The sequence below is a fragment of the Solanum pennellii genome, chromosome 3 (assembly GCF_001406875.1).
Source record: "Solanum pennellii chromosome 3, SPENNV200".
Lineage (NCBI taxonomy): Eukaryota > Viridiplantae > Streptophyta > Magnoliopsida > Solanales > Solanaceae > Solanum > Solanum pennellii.
In genome coordinates, this window is record NC_028639.1 from 46360435 (window position 1) to 46380898 (window position 20464).

Consider the following 20464-nt stretch of genomic DNA (forward strand, 5'->3'; position numbering starts at 1 on the left):
CATACCACCCTATCAATCCTAATACAATGCATACTCCAATACAATCATGACTTAATCACACTTAATTATAATTTGAAGTAAACGATAGGGATCACAAGACTTACCAAGTCTCCTTCATAATTCATCATCAAGGTCTTACCTTCAAACCTTAAATAAAACAAATTATGGTACAACATCATCATAATTCAATGATCAACATGATAACAAGTCTATTAGAATCACTACATCACAATTCAATACTAGTTCATATGTTAAGACTAGATACTTAGGTCAAAATCACAATACACTTCATAACCTAGATCACTTCTTAATAACTAGCATGAAAGGACTATAAATCACCCTAATTCAATCATATTATTATAAAACATCATCTAGTAGTAATTCAACTAATAACCAAGTCAATTTAACCAATACAATATAATTCATATCAAGATCATCATCTAGGGTTAAGGGGTAATGGTCATCTTTTATAAACTAGATCAAACTATCAAGATCTATCATAATCAAGTTAGAATACATGCTAATATATTCATAATATCGATAATAAATCATAAACAAATCAATGCACAAAATAAGTTTTGCGATTGGATGAAACCCACTTAGAAAACTCAACTTCGGAAATCAATTTGATTGAACCCTTTGAGAAAAGAGGTCTCAAAGGTGAAAGAGATACCATAACTTACTAATTAATGAATATTTATGGTGAAACTTTAATCTTTTTAGCCCTTAAACACTCCCCTAGCTTGGTCTTCAAAGGTGTTCTTCACTAGAGAGAGAAAGAAGAGAGAAGGAAGAGAGTTTGGGTTTGTGAGTTATGATATCTTAATTTAGTTTAGTGGGATTGAGGTCTTTATATGGGGTGTTAATTAACTTAATTAGTCTTACCTTAACCCCTAACTAATGACCTAACCCTTAATTAATTAATTGGAACTAACTTAAAACGTGCAAAAAACAAGGCCTTCACAGGCGACACCACGATCGACAGATCGTGGGTCAATCGACGGCCAACCCCCCCTTCCGTGCTGCACATACGTAGGTAAGTTCAGAGATTGTGCAAAAGATTCTCTTCTAAGATTTGTCTAAGTGTTGGTCGACATATGGCATCGATGCCCCGTCGATCCACACACGTTTCGTCATATCCCTTCGTGGGTGCACACGGCCCAGGCAGTCCTTGACCCCAAAATGCAAGGGTCCTCCTCAAGGGCCCTTGGTTTATCCTTGGGGATTCGTACCCGGACATTTTGACCATGAATCAACCTAAAAAAATGTTAGACACCCTTCCACTTTCATCATTTTTCGACTTCTAAAAGCTAGTCAAATAGGCTAAGGTACGCTATCACCTCATTGAACTAGTTTTCAGACATCATGGACGTTCTTTGACGTTTTGGTTCCTAGACTTCCTCAATGACTTATATTCATTAAAATATACCTTTAAAAGTGTCTAAACCTTATGACACTGACGTTTGTCTATAGAACACGTCTTGGATTTTCGAAGTATTATATAAATACTAGGTCTGATGAAGGCGTTGTCTAACAAATTTCTTGAGTTGAGCATTCAACTGTTTCAATTCGGCTGGAGCCATTCGATAGGGAGGAATTGAAATAGGATTTGTATTTGGTATCAAGTAGATACCAAAATAATTTTCCCGTTTGGGAGGAATACCAGTAAGATCATTAGGAAAGACCTCCAAAAATTCCCTCACTACGAGGACCGACTCAATGGGAGGAACTTCAGAGTCTAAATCTTGGACTTTTAGTATATGGTATAAACACTCTTTAAAGATTATCCTACAAGCTTTCAATCAAGAGATGATACGACATCTAGGAATAGAATTTCCCCCCTTCCACTCTAAAATGGGCTCATTTGGAAAGTTAAACTTCACCACATTTATTCTTCAATCTATAGAGGCAAAGCAATCATGCAACCAATCCATACCCAATATGACATCAAAATCGAACATATCAAGTTCTACTAGTTCAACATAAATAACTCTATTGAGCAACAATACAGGACAATTTCTATATACCCCTTTTTCAACAACCGACTCACCCATCCGAATAGACACTACAAAAGTTTTAGAATATCGGTAAAATCTCAAAATTCTTAGTTATCAAGGGAGTAGCAAAAGATAATGTAGCATTCGGATCAAGTAAAGGATATACATCAATGGAAAAGACTTTCAACATACCGGTCACCACATCAGGATAAGTCTCTTGCTCACTTCTAGAGCAGAGAGCATAAAAGCGATTCTTCTTCGGAGCATCATTAAAACCACTTGCTTGAGCTTGAACACTACCATTGTCTTGGTACTTCACATTATGGAAATCCGTAACCCTGTGGCCACTCTTTTCACAACCAAAGCATTTGCCCGTTCCAACTACACATTAACCAAGATGACCCTTCGCACATTTGGCACAAGTAGGGTTCTTGTTTGGTCAGTTAGTACCCCTTCCCTCTTTAGGCTTACGGTTAGACACCCTATCATTCCTAGCCTTAGGAAACTTTGAAGGAACTTTATTAGATACCCTCTTTTTGAACCTAGACTTGTCTTGGATATCAAGCCTACCCTTTGAAGAACCACCATCAAAATATCTTATCCTCTTGGCATCTCTACTCTTTCTCTTACACCTTGCCTCTTCCACTTGTTGAGCATGAACCATGAGACGACAAATATTTATATTGTCATGTAGCATAGCCGAAAGACACTCCTCTTGCAAGTCACACAACATCCCCATCACAGACGGTATATTTCATCCCTAGGATCGTAAACCAAAGAAGGAGCATACTTCGACAATTTAGTGAATTTCAAAGAGTATACAAGCACACTCATACCTCATTGGCGAAGGTTGATGAACTCCACCACCTTGGATTCCCTCTTCTCCTTGGGAAAGAATCTATCAAAAAAATCCTTCTTAAAAACTTCCCAAGTCACTTGTCCACCCCTTAACGACCTATTGTTCCTCCATTGGGCATACAAAGTTTGGGCCACATCTTTCAGTTGGTAAGTATCTAACTCAGCCTTCTCTCTAGTAGTCAAACCCATAGAATAACGAGTCTTGTAAATTTCATCAATAAACTCTTGGGGGTCTTCTTCAACCTTGGACCCATAGAAAGTAGGAGGATTCATCCTAGTGAAATCTTTTAGACGAGAGGCCATGGTAGCAACTTGTTGGTTTGCTCGGGGTACAACATCTCAATTAGCTTGGGCCTTTATGGCTTGAGCTTGAGTAGTAGAGGCTTGTGCTTGAGTATTAATGGTTTGGGCCATGTGGAGAAAAGCAACCCTTATGTTACCATCTGTCAAAGGAGGATTGACCCAGGCTTGGTCATCATTAATATGTTAATCAAGAGGAGGGGCTTGATTACCACGGGAAGGAACTCCAGCATTGCAAATTTCTTCCTCAAGTCTCCGTGTCGCGTTCCTTCGAGTATTCAATGCCTATAATATAAATAAAAGGATTAGATGCTAAAAATTATCTAGAGCTAACACTCTAGAGGCACGATATTGGACTTCCAGGAAAGTAATAGTTTCCTAAGCATAATATATATTTCTATCCATAAGTATGGCGCGTTTCACAATTATGAATATGAACCTACATATACGTAGTTGAGAGATACATTGACTCAAAGATATTCAACCTCATGCTCTGATACCAAGTTTGTCACATCCACAAATACCTCATCGACGTAACCGGCGTCGTCTTCCTCTTTGAGGGCTAAGACTAGCCTTTTAGCTTATTTCATTGATGTATAGGCTAGTCCAAAATTGTTATACTCCTTATTAGATGGTTATGAGATGAGACGACTATTTTAGTCTATGTTATATTCTGTATATCTATATGCAGTAAAAGTAGAAGACTAAGTAATATTCATGTACAAAGGGTCTATGTATACTCGATATATATATATATTATGTGTATGTAGAGATTATGTCTAAATTTACATAACATAACATTAAGAGTACATAGTATCATACTTTAGAAATATAGAACAAATACATCTTCGTAAGAGTAATTAACATCACATAGTTTCGTTAACATGTTAGATTATCATATATATATTATTTACCTTTGTAAACATATACATACATATGAACAACCGCCTAAGGCTTCCTTCAACGCAAACTAGTGCAAGACATATGTAGAGTCCCATACCCGTACCTAGGCTAAGTCAAACCTCTTAAGTCACCTTAGTTGGTTTATACTTCATTACTTCATTTTAATTTAAGGAACACTTGCCTTAACCAACATAGACCACAAGAGCTAAGTTTGGAATCCAGTGTTATAAAATCTTTCACGAATGGAAGGTGGTCTACCGGACAAAGTAAAACCAAACATAAACTCAGCTTTCTAGGTGGATCCACTAGCTAGTCTTCCTATGGGACAACAAAGTTCAAGAACTAAGAGATATGTACAACCTCTCTACATGCCACTTGGAAATTGGAGCCTCCTCTCATGGGAATCCATCGGATGAGTATCCCTCATAGGGGAGTCAAGACCTCATGTGGAACTATAGAATGAATCTTCCTCAATAGGAAGTCAACACCTACAATTATCAAGTTCACTCGGTTCTAAGCTAAGTCCATTTTTTAAATGTCTTTAATACCATTATTTATCATTATAGCTTAATGTAGGTCATAGGGTCTAAGTCTTGTATAAACATCATCATTATCATAGCTCCATAAAAATTGCATGAGTATTATCCTTTCATTAAAATTCATATCGGTAAGTTTAGCACATTAACATTTTCATATCATGATAAGACACATTGTTAAATCATCACCATCCTTATAATATTTAAATCTTAGCCCACTTAACAAACCATAGTCAAGACATTTCAATTCATATCATACCAACCCTATAAATCCTAATACAAGGCATACTTTAATAAAACATAATAACTTAACCACAAGTAACCATAATTGAAGTAAAGAGTTGGGATCACAAGATTTACCAAGTCTCCTTCATAATTCATCATCAAGGTCTTAGCATAAACCCTTATCTCCACCTAAAAAGGGTATAATATCATCACATAATAGTAACCATCATGATAACAAAGCAAGCTGAATAACTACATCATAATTCATCTGTCACGACCGGAGTCTAGAAATCGTTCACTACAACCATCTAATACCAAGATAATCAACTGAATGAAATAGTCATATCTGCATAAAATATAAAGTTGCAAGAATGGCAACAATACAATGTCTGAAAATAATTGAGAAAGAAATGCTAGTGGAACATACTCCACTAGCTCAAGCCTAGTCCGTATGAATGCTCTACGTCCAGATAGATTTAGCGTCATCTCGTAAACTCTAGCGTTTACCTATGCCTGCACCTAAAAGTAAAGAGTTGTATGGGATTAGTACACACTTGTACTAAGAATGGGCATATGCAAGTACACAATGCATGATTTAAAATAGCTCTCTCCTAACGATATGAGTTGTGGAAAGTAAAGTCAGTGGACTTGTCAAAATTGGATTAGGAAAGTCATGCCATGAGAGTAACATGCATCATCATACGTATCATATTGCACACATCACATAACATATTGAATATAGCACATAACATATTGCATATAGCACATATCATATTTCATTTTATTCGTTCATATGCCATGAGACCTTGGAATCATGGACTTAACATTAGGACTTCCAAAAATGAGGGCTCAACATATGGGACCTCAACTCGGGAGCCTTCTTTAGCAAACACAGAGTCAGCTTCATTCATTCATACGTACTTCATTTCAATTCATTCATTGGCTACTGTAAACACCATCTATACCTAGGATGTAGTTTAAGACTCTCATTGGGTTCACTGTGCAGTGACTAAGAATGACCTAGTGTCATCACATAAGTCTAGTTCATCTCTTGATTATCCTACCCAAACACCTTTGGTATCATTCATTTCATTATCTTTCATACTTTAAGGAAATTCAACTTCAATCGACATAGATCATGTGAACATCATGAAATCCATTGTCTTCCCCAAACAAAAAAGAGGTGGAGTCACTGACCAAGGTGAAACCAAAAATATACCTAGCTCGCTTAGGTTGAAACCATTGTCTAGTTCTTATGTTGGCAACATAGTTCAAAGACTAGGAGATTTAGAGCGACACATACCCGTCTAGACGGACAATTCATCTCATGAGAATTACACGAACCTCTGCCTTCCCGAAAGAAGGGATTGCAACTCATAGCTAGCCTATCGGTGCTAAATATAAAGTTCCATTATATTCATCTCATACATAATAGAAGTTGGCTTCTAGTATGAGGGCATCATAGCTCATTAGATGATTTCTCATCTAATTATTTGATATTAAGTGTGAAATTTCCTTACACATACATGTAGAGTGTGATTGAGACTTGTCACTTAATATTCAACACTCTCTTAGGTGAGTACTTTTGGTGACCTTATATAGGCATAAGTACAACTTGTCTCACTTGCACTAGTCTCATATTATGGTGCCACTCTGTTCTTTCTTAACATCTTTTTGTTTCATCTTTACTCACTTTTCATTATTTGTTCATCGTATAACATACATATGATTTCTTGGAGTTTACATTGAGGGACATTGATTCTAGGTGTAGATACAACTTGTCTCACTTGCACTAGCATATAGTCATGTAGTCACTCTTTTCTTACATATTAACTATGAATTCATTCTTAACATTTTTTTTTGGAGTATGCTTCAGATTTGACTATACATCATTCTACAATCCCATTACGTGAATGTTCATTTCATTATATGCCAATGCACTTGGCCTTTTAGTATGTTTCACACTCTTAGATAACCCTTCTAGGTTCATATCATTTCATCACATAAATCTCAGGCTTCATTCATAATTCGTCTAAGCGACTCATACTTACCCAAGATTATGTGGTACAAGACTTATGTATCTTGTAAGTATGCCAAGGTCTCAATTTTCATTCCTATAGGCATCACACATTAATTATTTAATAACGTAAGACTTATGGGTCAATACCGAATTGGGTAAGGGAACCCTATTTCAAATCTCTGTTATAACACTTCGTTAATTTTGTTTATGATTTTCATTGTCATAAACATCTTGGCTAGGGAACCCGAGATCCATTCCCCATACCTACACTTCCTTTCTTTCTTTTCTTGTTTTTTGTCTTAAACATTTCGGCCTAGGGGACCCAAAATCGAATCCCATGACCACATTCTTTTCCTTTTCTCTCTTTACTTGAATCCTTCGTTTAGACTAAGAGGGTGTGGGATCGAACCCCCATATCCCCATTTTATTTTTCTCCGTAATTCTCTTCATTCAACCGAGAGGTTGTTGGTTTGATTCCCACATACCTCATTTTATTATTCAAATTTTTTATTACTTGTATATGGTGAGGTCTTGTGTTCAATTCCCACTGACCTCATGCATTTAATTTTTTTAAAAAAACTAAATTTTTTAATATTAAGCTGCTGAAACATATTTCCCGAATGTTGGAAATTTGTTCACCCTTTTTGCAGTCCATTTTCTCAACTTTTAAATGTTAGATTTATGACAATTTTCGTGTAGCATGTAATACATCTTTTGGTGAGTTTTCATGGTTACTTTCGGAAATTTGATCACCTTTTTGCAGTCCATTTTCTCACCCTTTTTCACGTTAAACATCAAGACATTTCGAGTAGTTTTTAGGGAGATATTTAGGTGCATTTTCAAGGTTACTTTAGTTAAGAATTATTATTTAATTCAACAAATTTGAACTTATATGAAAATCATGTTTTTAACATATTCGTACACACCCAATTCATAACATTTTAACATGTCAACATCAAGCTTCAAACAGTGGCTAATTCACGGCACACACATGCATATACAAGTTAACAAACTTCACATTTTCGGAACACCTCTTTCATATCTACATAATTCCGAATACACATTCAAACACGTAATCACAACCATCCCTAAAATCATCTACCAGAAGTCATACCAACACATACTTGAATCTTTCAAAGGATCTAATAACAGGGGCATGCAACGGGGACAACCTTAGTTTTTGATTGTGAATAGTTTGAACCTTAGGGGTCTCTTGGGAAAGGGACCAAGGGGGAAGAAAACCCATACCTGAATTCGTTCAAAGATCTTCTTATGTTCTTCCAAAATTCCCACTTATCCAACATCTCACCACCGAAATCACAAGCACAATCCATCGAGAACTTGATTGTTTACTTTTTGTTGTAAGCTTATTTTGCTGTTGAGTTTGAGCGATCAAGTTCTTGAATGTGGATGAACTTTGATATGTTTTTGTTCTGTTCTTTGTTTTACAGAAAGTTGAGTGTGTAAATAAGGTGAGAGTAGAGAGAGACGTGAGAATGAGTTAGCTTAGGATTAGGAGATTAGGTGGAGACTTAGTCAAATTACGACTTCTCTTTATTGTTTAAAAATCTGTTTTTTTTCAAAGGGTAAGCGAACTGACCACCAAGCCCCTACAAAATCAGCTTATAATCATAAATTTAATCCACCTAAATGTCGCTTCCACCAAGGCTCGAACCCGGGTGAAGCCTAACTTGCGAATATGGGTTAATTTTGGCCAACCCTACCCAAATTTCCCCTCCTTTTTAAATTAATTAATTAATTAAATAAATATATAGGGTAATTACAATACTACCCCTTGCTTGGAAGACCATTTTACCCCTAGACCCTCCAAACCTAAGATTACCCTTTTTAAGTCTGGTTAAGACTGATCCGGGTGAACCTTCATATTCGGGTGCCCTACGTGGCTGGACCCAACCTTTCCTAGCTCAACTAACTCACCAAGTTGGTTGGCATGGCTGTGGCATAGGTTCAAAGGTCTGGTTCTACGCGCATCAATCCGTGTAAACCCGGTCTAATCTTAGGCATTATAGATACATTACGCATTACTTAGCATAGTCATTTTAGGGTTGTTACATCATCACTATCATGATAACACAGCCAGCTCAACAACTACATCATAATTCATCACTAGTTCATAACTTAAGATAAAGGACTTAGGTCAATTCTATAATACAATTAATAACATAGATCAATTACTCAAGTGCTATCATGAAATGAATAAAATTCATCTTAATCTATTCATAATTGATACAATAACATCATCTAGTAGTAACTCAACCAATAACCAATTCAATTGAAATAACATTACACAATTCATATCAAGATCATAACCTAGGGTTACAAGGAATAGGTAATCTTCTACAAACTAGATCAATTCATCAATATATAACATAATTGAGTTAAAATACATTTTAATCTATTCTGAATATCCAAAATAAGTCATAAACAAATCAATTTCGTATTGGATGAAAATCCACTTGAAAACACAATTTTTGAAATCAATTTGATGGAACCCTTTGAGGAAAGAGGTCTCAAAGGTGAAAGAAATCCCATACCTTACTAATTGATGAAGATTGATGGAGAAATTCGACCATTTATAGACCTTTAGACCACCTCTAGCTTGGTCTTCAATGGGGTTTCCTTGGGAAAGGGAAAGAAGAGAGAAGGAAGAGAGTCCGGATCATCTGCATCAACATCGTCCTTAGATGATTTCAATGTGGGTGACAAGGTGTTACTAAAACTTACCCCACAAATCTGGAAACAGATTGTAAGTAAGACCAGACATCGGGGTTTGATTCCTAAGTATGATGGTCCATTCGAAGTGGTGAAACGAGTGGGCGAAGTTGCTTATAGGTTAAAGTTGTCAGAAAGGTTGAAAATTCATCCCACTTTCCATGTGAGTTTATTGAAACCTAACTTTGTAGATGCAGATGATTCGGACAGAAACAGGTCAAAGAGGGCTCCTCCATCAGTACCTACACAGTATGATGCTGAAATTGAGAAGATCCTTGAACACCGGGTTTTGGGAACAAGTAAGAAGAATACTAAGACATAATTCTTGGTTCATTGGAAAGGCAAGAGTGCAGCTGATGCATTTTGGAAGAAGGCAAAAGACTTATGGCAGTATGATGCTCAAATCGAGGACTATCTTAAAACAGTCTCGATGAGGACATCGAGTTCAAGTGGTGCGGATGGTATGTTAGACCCGCAAACTACTTGATCTAACTACATGCAGACATGTGAAGGACTTGGGCATTGGTCTTGACATGGATGATGGCAAAACAGTGCAACACAAGTTCAAGGTGCTTGGGTGTTGGCAAGACAGCTTGAACATGCAAGTCTTACGTGCGGGCTAAGGTCATTGGCAAGGCAGCGTGTTGGATTGATAAGTCAAGGCTGTGAAGACTTGACAATGGCAAGAACAAAGGCAGTTCACCCGAATTGCTGAAATAAAACCTAGTGTTGGAGGACAGCTAAAATATTCTAAGTGTTGGAAGCTGGCTGAAATATTCTAAGTGTTGGAATGTAACCTGAAATATTCTATGTGTTAGAATATTAGTATTTCGTGTAGATAAGAATGTAATTTGAATTAGATTCTATCTGTTAGAAATATAGTGTTGGAAACTTAGTTTGAACCCTATGATGACAAGTGTCAGACAGGTGTCATTTGTAACTGCCGCATGTAACTGCCATGTGCAGAACTTTTATTGAGGGTGGAAATTAGTCTAAGGCTTAGACAGAGTATTTTAGCCTTAGACTAATTCGTTAAGCCTCCTTTGTATTAATTAATAGATTAATAAAGGTTGGGACAAATTCCTGTAAAGTCTGTTTGTTGTTTAACTTTGCTGCTGAAGTATTTCTATACTTAGTCAAATTCGTGGGTGTAAAGTAGGCTGAGTGTTACAGACACTTGTAAGACTGCCTAGAGTGGTGTTCGGTAAAAATAAATCGACCCTCTTTCAATTGGGAAAGAGAAAGAAGAGAGAAGGAAGAGAGTATTGGGTTTGGGAAATTATGAGAGCTTAGGTTAGTCTAATTAGCCTAGGGGCTTTATATAGGTGGTTAACTAACTTAATTAGACCTCCCATAACCCCTAGTTAAGTTCCTAACTAAGCTAACTAAATAAATGAATTAATTTAAAGAGTGTAGCAAAAACAAGCCCTCACAGACGAGACCCCTACCAATGGTCCGTTTGTGAGACGACGGCCACAGGACCCTCCGTCTTGTTGGTCCGTTGTTTTGTTCAGATACTATGAAAAATGAAAATTCCAAGATTTTAGCGGCGATGGACATCAACACCCCATAGATTGGAACACGCCTCGTCAGTGGCCTCCGTCTGCGGACACTTTCTCTTGATAACTTTTTCCACTTTTTGCAAGGGTCCTCCTCAAGGGCCCTTGGTTGGTCCTTTAGGAGTCGTTTCCTGAGGTTTCAACTATGCACTAACTCTAATACGTGTTAGAAACCCTTCCATGAATTTTTAATAATTTTCCAACTCCTAAAAGCTAGTCAAATAGTCTAAGGAACGCTAGCACCTCATTGAATGTAACATTCCAGAAAATGTACTCGTCTAGTGAAGTGCCTATTAAGTTTTAAGAATAGGTATTTGGGGTACATAGGCATCCCAATGTCAAATATTAAGTAATATTGGGCATATTAGAAAATACTGGCTTAAAAAGGTGTTAGCCAATTTTCTAAGAATTAACAAGCTTGTTTAAGAAATGTACCTGCAATGAAAACCTTAAGCTAAAAATACACATATTAATTCTCAACCCAACACATGAGGTACTAGGTATCCAAGTGTCAAGCCTAGGTACCATGACTACATGATCATTTAAAATGATCATGTAGAGTAAGAAGTTCCCAAGGATATAGTGAGGATCCTTGGGACAACAAGAAATGAGGAGCAACACATGTGCGACCAATGTGCAAGCACATTTGCAAGAATTCGGTTAGGATAGTTAGGGCAGTTAGGGGCAGGAGCACATGTGGGGTGTCAAACCATGTGGGGCTGAGATTCCTAACCAACTCTAGTCCCTAACTAACTTACCTAACTAGCTAACTAACCTAGGACTAACCGAAATAAACAAACTAGTGCACCCAAGAACCTAAGACCTAACCGGGTGACACTAACCTAGTAACTAACTCAAGAAACATCCTAGTACCTAACCTAGGATGGTCCAAAAGGGTTGGTTATGGTACTAGTGACTTAGGGGTACTTTAGTTATTACCCTAGGTCAATTAATTAATTAAATTAATAACTTAATTAATTAATTTAAATGGTCAATCTAAAATCCTTACACTAGACAAGTAACTAACTAAGAAACATCCTAGTACCTAACCTAGGATGGTCCCAAGGGTTGGTTATGGTCCTAACAACTTAGGCCTACATTATTAATCACCCTAGGTCACTTGATTAATTAAATTAACAACTTAATTAATTAATTTAAATGGTCAAACTGAAATCCTTACACTAGACAAGCAGCTAACTAAGAAACATCCTAGTACCTAACCTAGGATGGTCCAAAGGGTTGGTCATGGTCCTAACAACTTAGGGGTACTTTAGTAATTACCCTAGGTTACCAAATAATTAAATTCGCAACTTAATTAATAAATTTAATTGGTCAAAACCGAAACTATTAAGCAATTTCCAGATTTCGGTTAAGTCAAGTGGTCTTCTAATTATAGTCAATTTAGGAGGGGCATTTTAGTAAATTAGATAATTGATTTATTAATTTAGTTAATTATTCTAACTTAAATTACTAAACATTCAGTTCCTAGACCTAGACTCACGTTCAAACACTAGAAAACTCTCGACTACAAAACAGTAAACAAACGTGAGAAAAATAGAAAATTTCTCTCGATTCTCTTAAGCGCTTTCAAGGTATTCTTCAAGGTTTCCGTGCAAGGTGATCTTCGTAGATTCAATTCTACATAAGGTATGGGTTTTATCTCCTTGAATTCTTTCTCCAAGGGGCTTTTCAAACGTTTTTGCAATCAAGAATATCGAAACTAGGGTTGTTCCCAATGAATCCCATGTTCATCTCCATAGTTCTCCCGGTTTTCGATTCTTGAAAGTTGTATGATGTGAATTTCGAGCATGTTGTTGGTAGTGGTGTAACTGATTTATATGTGTATGTTTCCATGATTTTATTGTCGAATGAAACCTACATGTACATCCGTATACTTAGGGTGTTATCTACATGAACGTTAAGTGTTGTAATGCCGACTTGTGTTTCGAGAAGATGAAATTGTTATATGTTTTCATTGAATTGTCTCATATTCTAACCTGAGGTTAAAAGTTGGCTTGTTTAGCATTATAGTTTATGATAATGTATTTATTAAGTTATTGGCATGGCCAGTGACATCGTTATTACAAGTATCTATGAAATCGTAATTTATGCCAACAAATTGGCTAGCTAAACTATGTGCAACATATTATTTCCAAAACATGTAAAGTCATACCAAGTTCTACATCAATTAATTCATAACATTGGGTATGCCAATCCATGGGACAAGTCCCAACATACCCTATCCACACGAACTTGTGAACACAGTAGCATTGCATAAGTAGTTATAACTTTCATAGAGAATTGTACAAAACTACCAATGAACGTTGAACAAGTTAAGGTGAGTAAAGAATTAATTAAAAGCTTAAGTTATAAAAAAGTCCTAACATTGATTTTTAAAAGAAGTGAGACAAGTCTCAATTACACTTAATCTATTACATAAAAAATACTCACATAAAAAGGTTCCAGAGTCCGTCAGACAAGTCCTTCTTGCACCATGATTATAATGTAAGACCTAAGTTCATATTCATAAATCAAAGAAAGGAATGACCAGTCATCCATAGAGTTAAGTAAATCTCATAACTAGAAGCAAGCATCCATAATGTTTGAGTCACACTCTAAGAGATAAGAAAGTAAAGTAAATATTAGCTTAGTACCGATAGACTAGCAATGAGCTTGTACCAGCACATGTAAGTCTCATGAGACGAGGCTACCACCAAGGTGGACAAGTAGTGTCCGTATGTCTCCTAGTCTTCGAACTATGTTGCCAACATAGGAACTAGCCAGTGGATTCCACCCGAGAGAGCAGGTAAGATGCGATTTCACTTTTGCCGGTGATTCCACCTCTTTTTGTTGTGGGTTGACACCGAATTTCATGTTTAGCTCACATGATCTATTTCAATTATAGCTCATGAAAGTATCCGGTTCACTTCAGCCGTGAACCCCTCTTTTCGGTGTGGGGAAGAAACTGACTTGGTTGCACTTTAGCTAGTGAACCCCACTTTTTGGTGTGGGTTAAACACATAACTTGGTTCACCTGAACCGATGAATCACCTCTTTTAAGTGTGGGGGAGAAACTGGATTTCATGTTAGCTCACATGATCTACTTCCGTTAATGCTAAATAATTGTTTATGAGAGTAAGAAAGAATGAAAGTAGCATGTTTGTAGTGAACAACAGAGTAAAGAAGTAGAAACGTAAGTTCATAGTGAACTAAGTAAAGCAAGATCTTCAGAATGTCAATCATTAATGTTGATAAGAATGAAGTTTTAATAAGTTAGTGGTTTATGCCATTATTGGAGTATGAATATATGCCTCGAAGATTATATACTATGTAAACAACCAATTAATAGGCATAGCCAATAAAGATTGGCTTATAAATACATTCATCCCAATTTAATAAGAATGGAAAATAAATAAGGTAGCCAAATCATTTCCTTAGTCTTTTGGATTACTTAATCGATGCATTGTAGGTGTGGGACTACAATGAATCATTGTAATTGTAAGTAAAACATAAGATCAAAGTAGATCATTGAACTACACAACAGAAAGAAGAAAAAGAATGAAAAATAGACTAAGGTTTGAGAGGTGAGCTCTCGACCTAAGGGAGCAAAAATGATAAGTTTTGTTTAAGTTCTAAAATTTTGTTCATGATTCCAAGGTCTTACATGCATATGGAAAATGAGTTGTATGCTTTAATTGAATGAGAACATGTCATATTCAGTGCATGAATCAGAAATAACGATTTAAAAAGTAAAAGGACTTAACTTTCCAGAAATGGCATGTTGCTTTAGAAAGTGCTTTCCTTGATCATGCATATTCCTTATGTGTTTATGTGCATACACCTATACTTAGTACAAGTGTTTACTAACCCTATATATTATTACTATTTTCATAGGCGCAGGTTCTAGAGAAAATTTAAGACTTGACGAAGCGGTTGGGATTAGCGATCTCCAGACTATGGTAGGTACTCTTGAGTTCAAGGATGCTACACTTTATCATTCTATGTTTAGTACAATAGACGTATCTGGTAGATTTAGTCCCTAGCGTATCATTTCAAACATTTTTTTAAAGCTTTTGTAATAAGGTCGATTAGAAACTATTATTATTATTATGATTCTCTATTTCTATTATTTAATCTTTAATAGATGGTTGCTTTAGTTTGAGCTTACTAGAATATCACTCTATATAGTAATTATATGAGGTCTATGTATACTAAATTATGTTCTAAAAGTTTAAAATTTTCCGCAAATTTAACTATATGATTGTGATGAAAGCTAAGAAGAGGCTTGCCTGCAACCTCTGACAGTTTAACAATGCCGGTCGCATTCAAATTCTAGAACCCGTGTGTGACATTGAACTAGTTTCTAAACGTCATGGACGTTCTTGGACGTTTTGGTTTCTAGACATCCTAAATGACCTATATTCATTGAAATAGAAATTGAAAGAGTGTCTAAACCTTATGAAACTCATGTTGGGCTCTAGAACACGTATTATATTTTTGAAGTGTTATAGCAAGAGTGTCAATAATAGTCCATTCCTAGAGTTGTAAGCTGCCCAACTAGCTAGAGTGACTCGGGGGCGTGTTGACTTCGTAGAGGATCTCAAGTAGGATATAAGCACCGCAGATCAAATTCCACCCATAAATGATAACAAAAAAAACCCAATCCCGAACTACACCGATTCCGAGAAAGTGCAAAACCTCTGATAACATATAATTGATGTGCAATGGAGAGAGAATATAGAGAGGGCTAATGTAACACCTGGAAGTCATATGAACTAGGCTAGAGCCTCACCTATTAAATAATTCTTAAAATAGTGTTTCCATACCTATAATAATATAATAAACTTGATTTAGAAGTATTATATCCTAAATGTCAAAGGACAACCTTGACGTTCGGAAACTAGCGAAATTGAATTAGTAGATGTCCTTAGGTTTTTTGAAGGTTTTGGGAGTGTCATATGAAGTCTAAAACTTGTCAAAAGACTTTAAATTGAAAAATAATGTTTATAGGGTTAAAACACCTAGTTACGACTCCCCAAGTACGACCCGAAGGATCCTTGAAGAGGACCGAAACCTTAGCAACGAGGCCGCCAGAGAAGCATGAGAACAACCAAGATTTGGAGGTCCTTGCGCGTCGCGCCCTCTACATTTGGAAGGAAACAATTTCCTCACCACGCCGGGCTTTCACGAGGCTCACTTCTTCAAGCCGTATTTAAGAAAAAGTATTTGTTGGTGCCCTCACAACACACAACCGATTCCTTGATTCAATCACGTCATTTTTATGTCAATTTGACTTCACAAAAGACCCAATTAAGTGAGGGGTATTTGGGTATTTTAGGTAAGGGTTACATATATATATATATATATATATATCAATTCCCAAATCACTTTCACTTCTCTCAAAAAATTCTCTCTCTACTCAACCTCCATTGAAGAGCAATTGGGAGCTTGAATATGAAGACCAATTTCTCAAGTTTTTAACTTCAATTTAGTGGGAAATCATCAATTACGGTATGTGGATGTTTATTAATGGATTAGTTTCCCCATGAAGCCCTTAAAAACTTCTATTTTTGAATTCTATGTTGTGACCCAAAACTAGGGCTTTTGATCTAGTCATAGGTTCAATCAAAAATCATTTTTTTATGTTATATTCTTTTATTTATTAATATATTGGGATTAATAGATGATTTCTATTGTGAAAATCTTTCAAGAACCCATGTGCACTCTATGACCTAATTTATTGAATGTTGATAGATGAATTAAGTAGATCTGAACATGATGCACTGTAATTGATAGGCATCTAGCCATAGAGTCTTCTTTTAATGCATATTGTGATGGATATGGGGGTGATCATGATACATGATTCCTAACCTTGAAAAAGGTTAAATTCTAGGGTGTGTATATATGAAGAAGAATATTGTGCATACACTTTGAATTTTACTGTAAGGCACATGACTTATGAAAGAATGCAAGAAAGGTAATTGAGATGGTTTCATTCTCTTGAACCTTACTTATTGTGGGGAATGAATTATGCATATTTTACTTAAGCTCTTGTGTTGATTGAAAGTATCGTCCTCGTAAAAACACTATGATTGATATTTTTAATGTGCTACTCACATACGTATGTTGATTCTAGGATGAAAGTGTATGATTACATAATGAATATAAGAGCTTTATGTTGAATTGTATTGAACTAATACGGATTACTCTTCACATATGTAGATACAATTAAACTATGGTAGTAAGTTGTGAAATTATACTAAGCACCGAGAAGATATGGCCAATGAGGAAAAGACCCTTCCGCTAATGCAATAGGTTGGGTAATCATAGTGATACTGATGAGATGGGGACTTCTCCGCTAATGAAATAGGTAGAGTCCTTAGAAAAAATCTCCTATACCTTAACTACGTGCCCTCGTAGGTTTTAGCTAGTGGATCCACATAGTAGCTAGTATGTAGGTTCTACCTTGGCAAGTAGAACACCCTTTTTCGGTGTGGGGGTCTTTAACACCGGATTCCTTGGAATCTATCATGGTATGTTTGTTATGGTTGATCTTCCCTAAATAAATAATTAATGAATGAAGTATGAACTAGTCTATGATATCCTAAGAACTTTACTAAGTAGAAATGGGGGTATGAAACTTCACTTGTACATTGCACTAGTAGGCTTTGAAGAGTGTTATGGGAGGTTCTTTGTAGTTATGAAGTAATATGAGTAAATGTATGTTGAATGGATAATAATTGAAGTGAACATATCCTTATATCCAAATGTTTTTCATGATGCATGTATTTTATTTATGATAATTGGTATGTGATGAATGTAAATGTAATATGTGTGGCCAACGTGGTTAATATGGGCGTGCTTGGTAGGGGTTGTATTATGGGATGCTAACTCTACATTGCGTAAGTTAACCCTTAGGAAGTGCTAAGGTCATGCCTTTTTGTAACTTGGACATTGTTGGAGTTGTAATGCCTCTAAAATGACCTAGGTCAACCTAGAAGCTAACATGTGTTTCATGATGTTATGAAATCCTAAATGGTTAATAGTAGTATTTATAGGCATTATATAATGTTTGGAAGTGTTTCGAGGTCAAACGTCCAAGAACGTCCAAAAACTAGTTGAAGTTAATCTAGTGTGTCGTAGTGTTTTGTAGTAGAGTTTTGGGGGATGGTTTAAAGGTGAAATTGAATATTCATGGTTCCTACACATAGCCTGACATGTAAAGGGTCTAAACATATGAGACCAATGCCCCGGGGACCAACCTAAGGGTCCCCAAAGAGGATCCAAACATGGGACGCACCAACCAAGAACTGGCAGTGGTTGCACGTCTCGCAGCTACTACTGAATGGGAAAAAATCTTGCCCCTGCAAATTGCGACTGTAACTAACCACCTGTCTCAAAATTTTCCAGAAACAAGATTTGAAAATGCCTCCGTGACGCGCAGTAAACTCCAAGATTTGGTCGGGTCGTTTTTATGTAAAATTTGAATTGGTTAAGTTGTCTAATGAGTGAAGTGGTATTTTAGGTAATTTGGGGATGAATTATTGATAATTACTGAGTCTTTTTATACCCCTAAACTCATCAATCAGTGCTAAACCCTCAACTTAAAACAAAACCTGTCCATTCCTTTCTCCAAAACCTCCATTGTTGAAACTTTGAAGCTCCAAAAAATAAGGCTGATTTTCTTATGTTATCTCCATCAATTTTGTGGGCTTTTCATCACAATAAATCTATTTTTATTCATCCTTGAATATCTTTTCTTCAACGAGCCAATCTTCAAAGTGATTTCTAAAGTCTTTCAAAGATGAACTTGTCCAATTTTGTAATCTATCCATGGGTTATTGCATTAAATATTTTAAATCATTGTATATTGATTGAATTGTTGTTAATTTAGATAATTTAAACCTAAAAACTTTATGAACCCATATAATTCATGTACCCCTTGATTTGACTACTTTATGGGTGATTTGATTATGTCTTAATGCTATTGAATTATTGTGTAGTTTGATAGGGCTATTGAATTATGAATGAATCACGCTAGAATTGTTAGTTGGATGCCCTAATTTCATAAATTCATGTTTAATTATCTTTGATTCATTGTATATTGTAATTATTGGATTGAATTGGTGATCATGGCCATTGGTAAGGGCCCTTGAGTATTGTGTTGGTTGAGTTGACTATGAATTGAAGTTGTGAGGATTGGATCTATGGTATGTTGACCTAAATGTCTCTATATTATGTAGTATATTTCTTAGATAGTAATGATTTTTTTATGGTACACTTATGTTGGCGGTGTTTATGTGTTATACTTGTGACTAATGTGGCCTTGTCGGCATTACTTTATGAATTGCGAATTAATCTGGCCTCATCGACATAACTTCAAGTATTATGTATTTATCATGCTATAACTTGATTATGTGGATATTATGAATGTCATGATGACTTATGTGTTTATGTGGAGTCAAAGCATGAGTTCTTCTAGTTGATGATGTGTGTCTCTAGTAGACTATAGTGTAGTCATTATGTGGATTACTTGATGTTGAAGTATGTTGTTTCTTGGTAAATGATATGATAATTGTGATACTTACATTGGTGATAATATAGTAGTGAGTAGGATTACCTATAGATAATATTGGTTATACCTATATGCTTCTAGAATGATATGCTATATGTGATATGGTGAAGTATGTGTGTCTCTTGTTTTGGTAGACTTGTGTCTCATACTTGATACATGTACAATGTGAATATAAGTTCTTGACTTAGTATGCTAAAACTTTTTAGTCTTGTATTTGTGATTGATATGTGACCTTGAACATTGTAAAGAATGTCCTTTATGTGGAACCTTCAACCTAGTTGGAAGGTTATGATATCTTTGAAGTTGAGAGTCTTAACGATATCCTTCTTGTGTGAATGTTGGACTTAGGGTTGGTTGGTTGGAACAACATGAAATCATCCTTAGCAAAGTCATTGAGCTATGCTCTTAACCATTGTAGGTAGCCTTAGTAGACCCTCTTTTGTAAGGTGTAATGTGATTGGGTTTTGAACTAGATATGGAACCTTTTTATGTATTCCTTTATTGAAATACTCTATGATAACAAAGGCTAGCACCGAGTGAGTATTGTTTGGGAAGTATCTCTAGTTAAGGATGAGGCTAGAGTACAAACTAACCCTTCATATTCGCTTACATGGGATGTGTCCTAGTTCTACCATTGTCCCATAGAACAAACCTCCAACGAAGTAGGTTCTTGACTCCAGATTTCATGCATAACTAGTATGGTCTATGTCGGTTATTGCCTATCATCATCATGTGGAATACCTACTAGTATTGGAGAA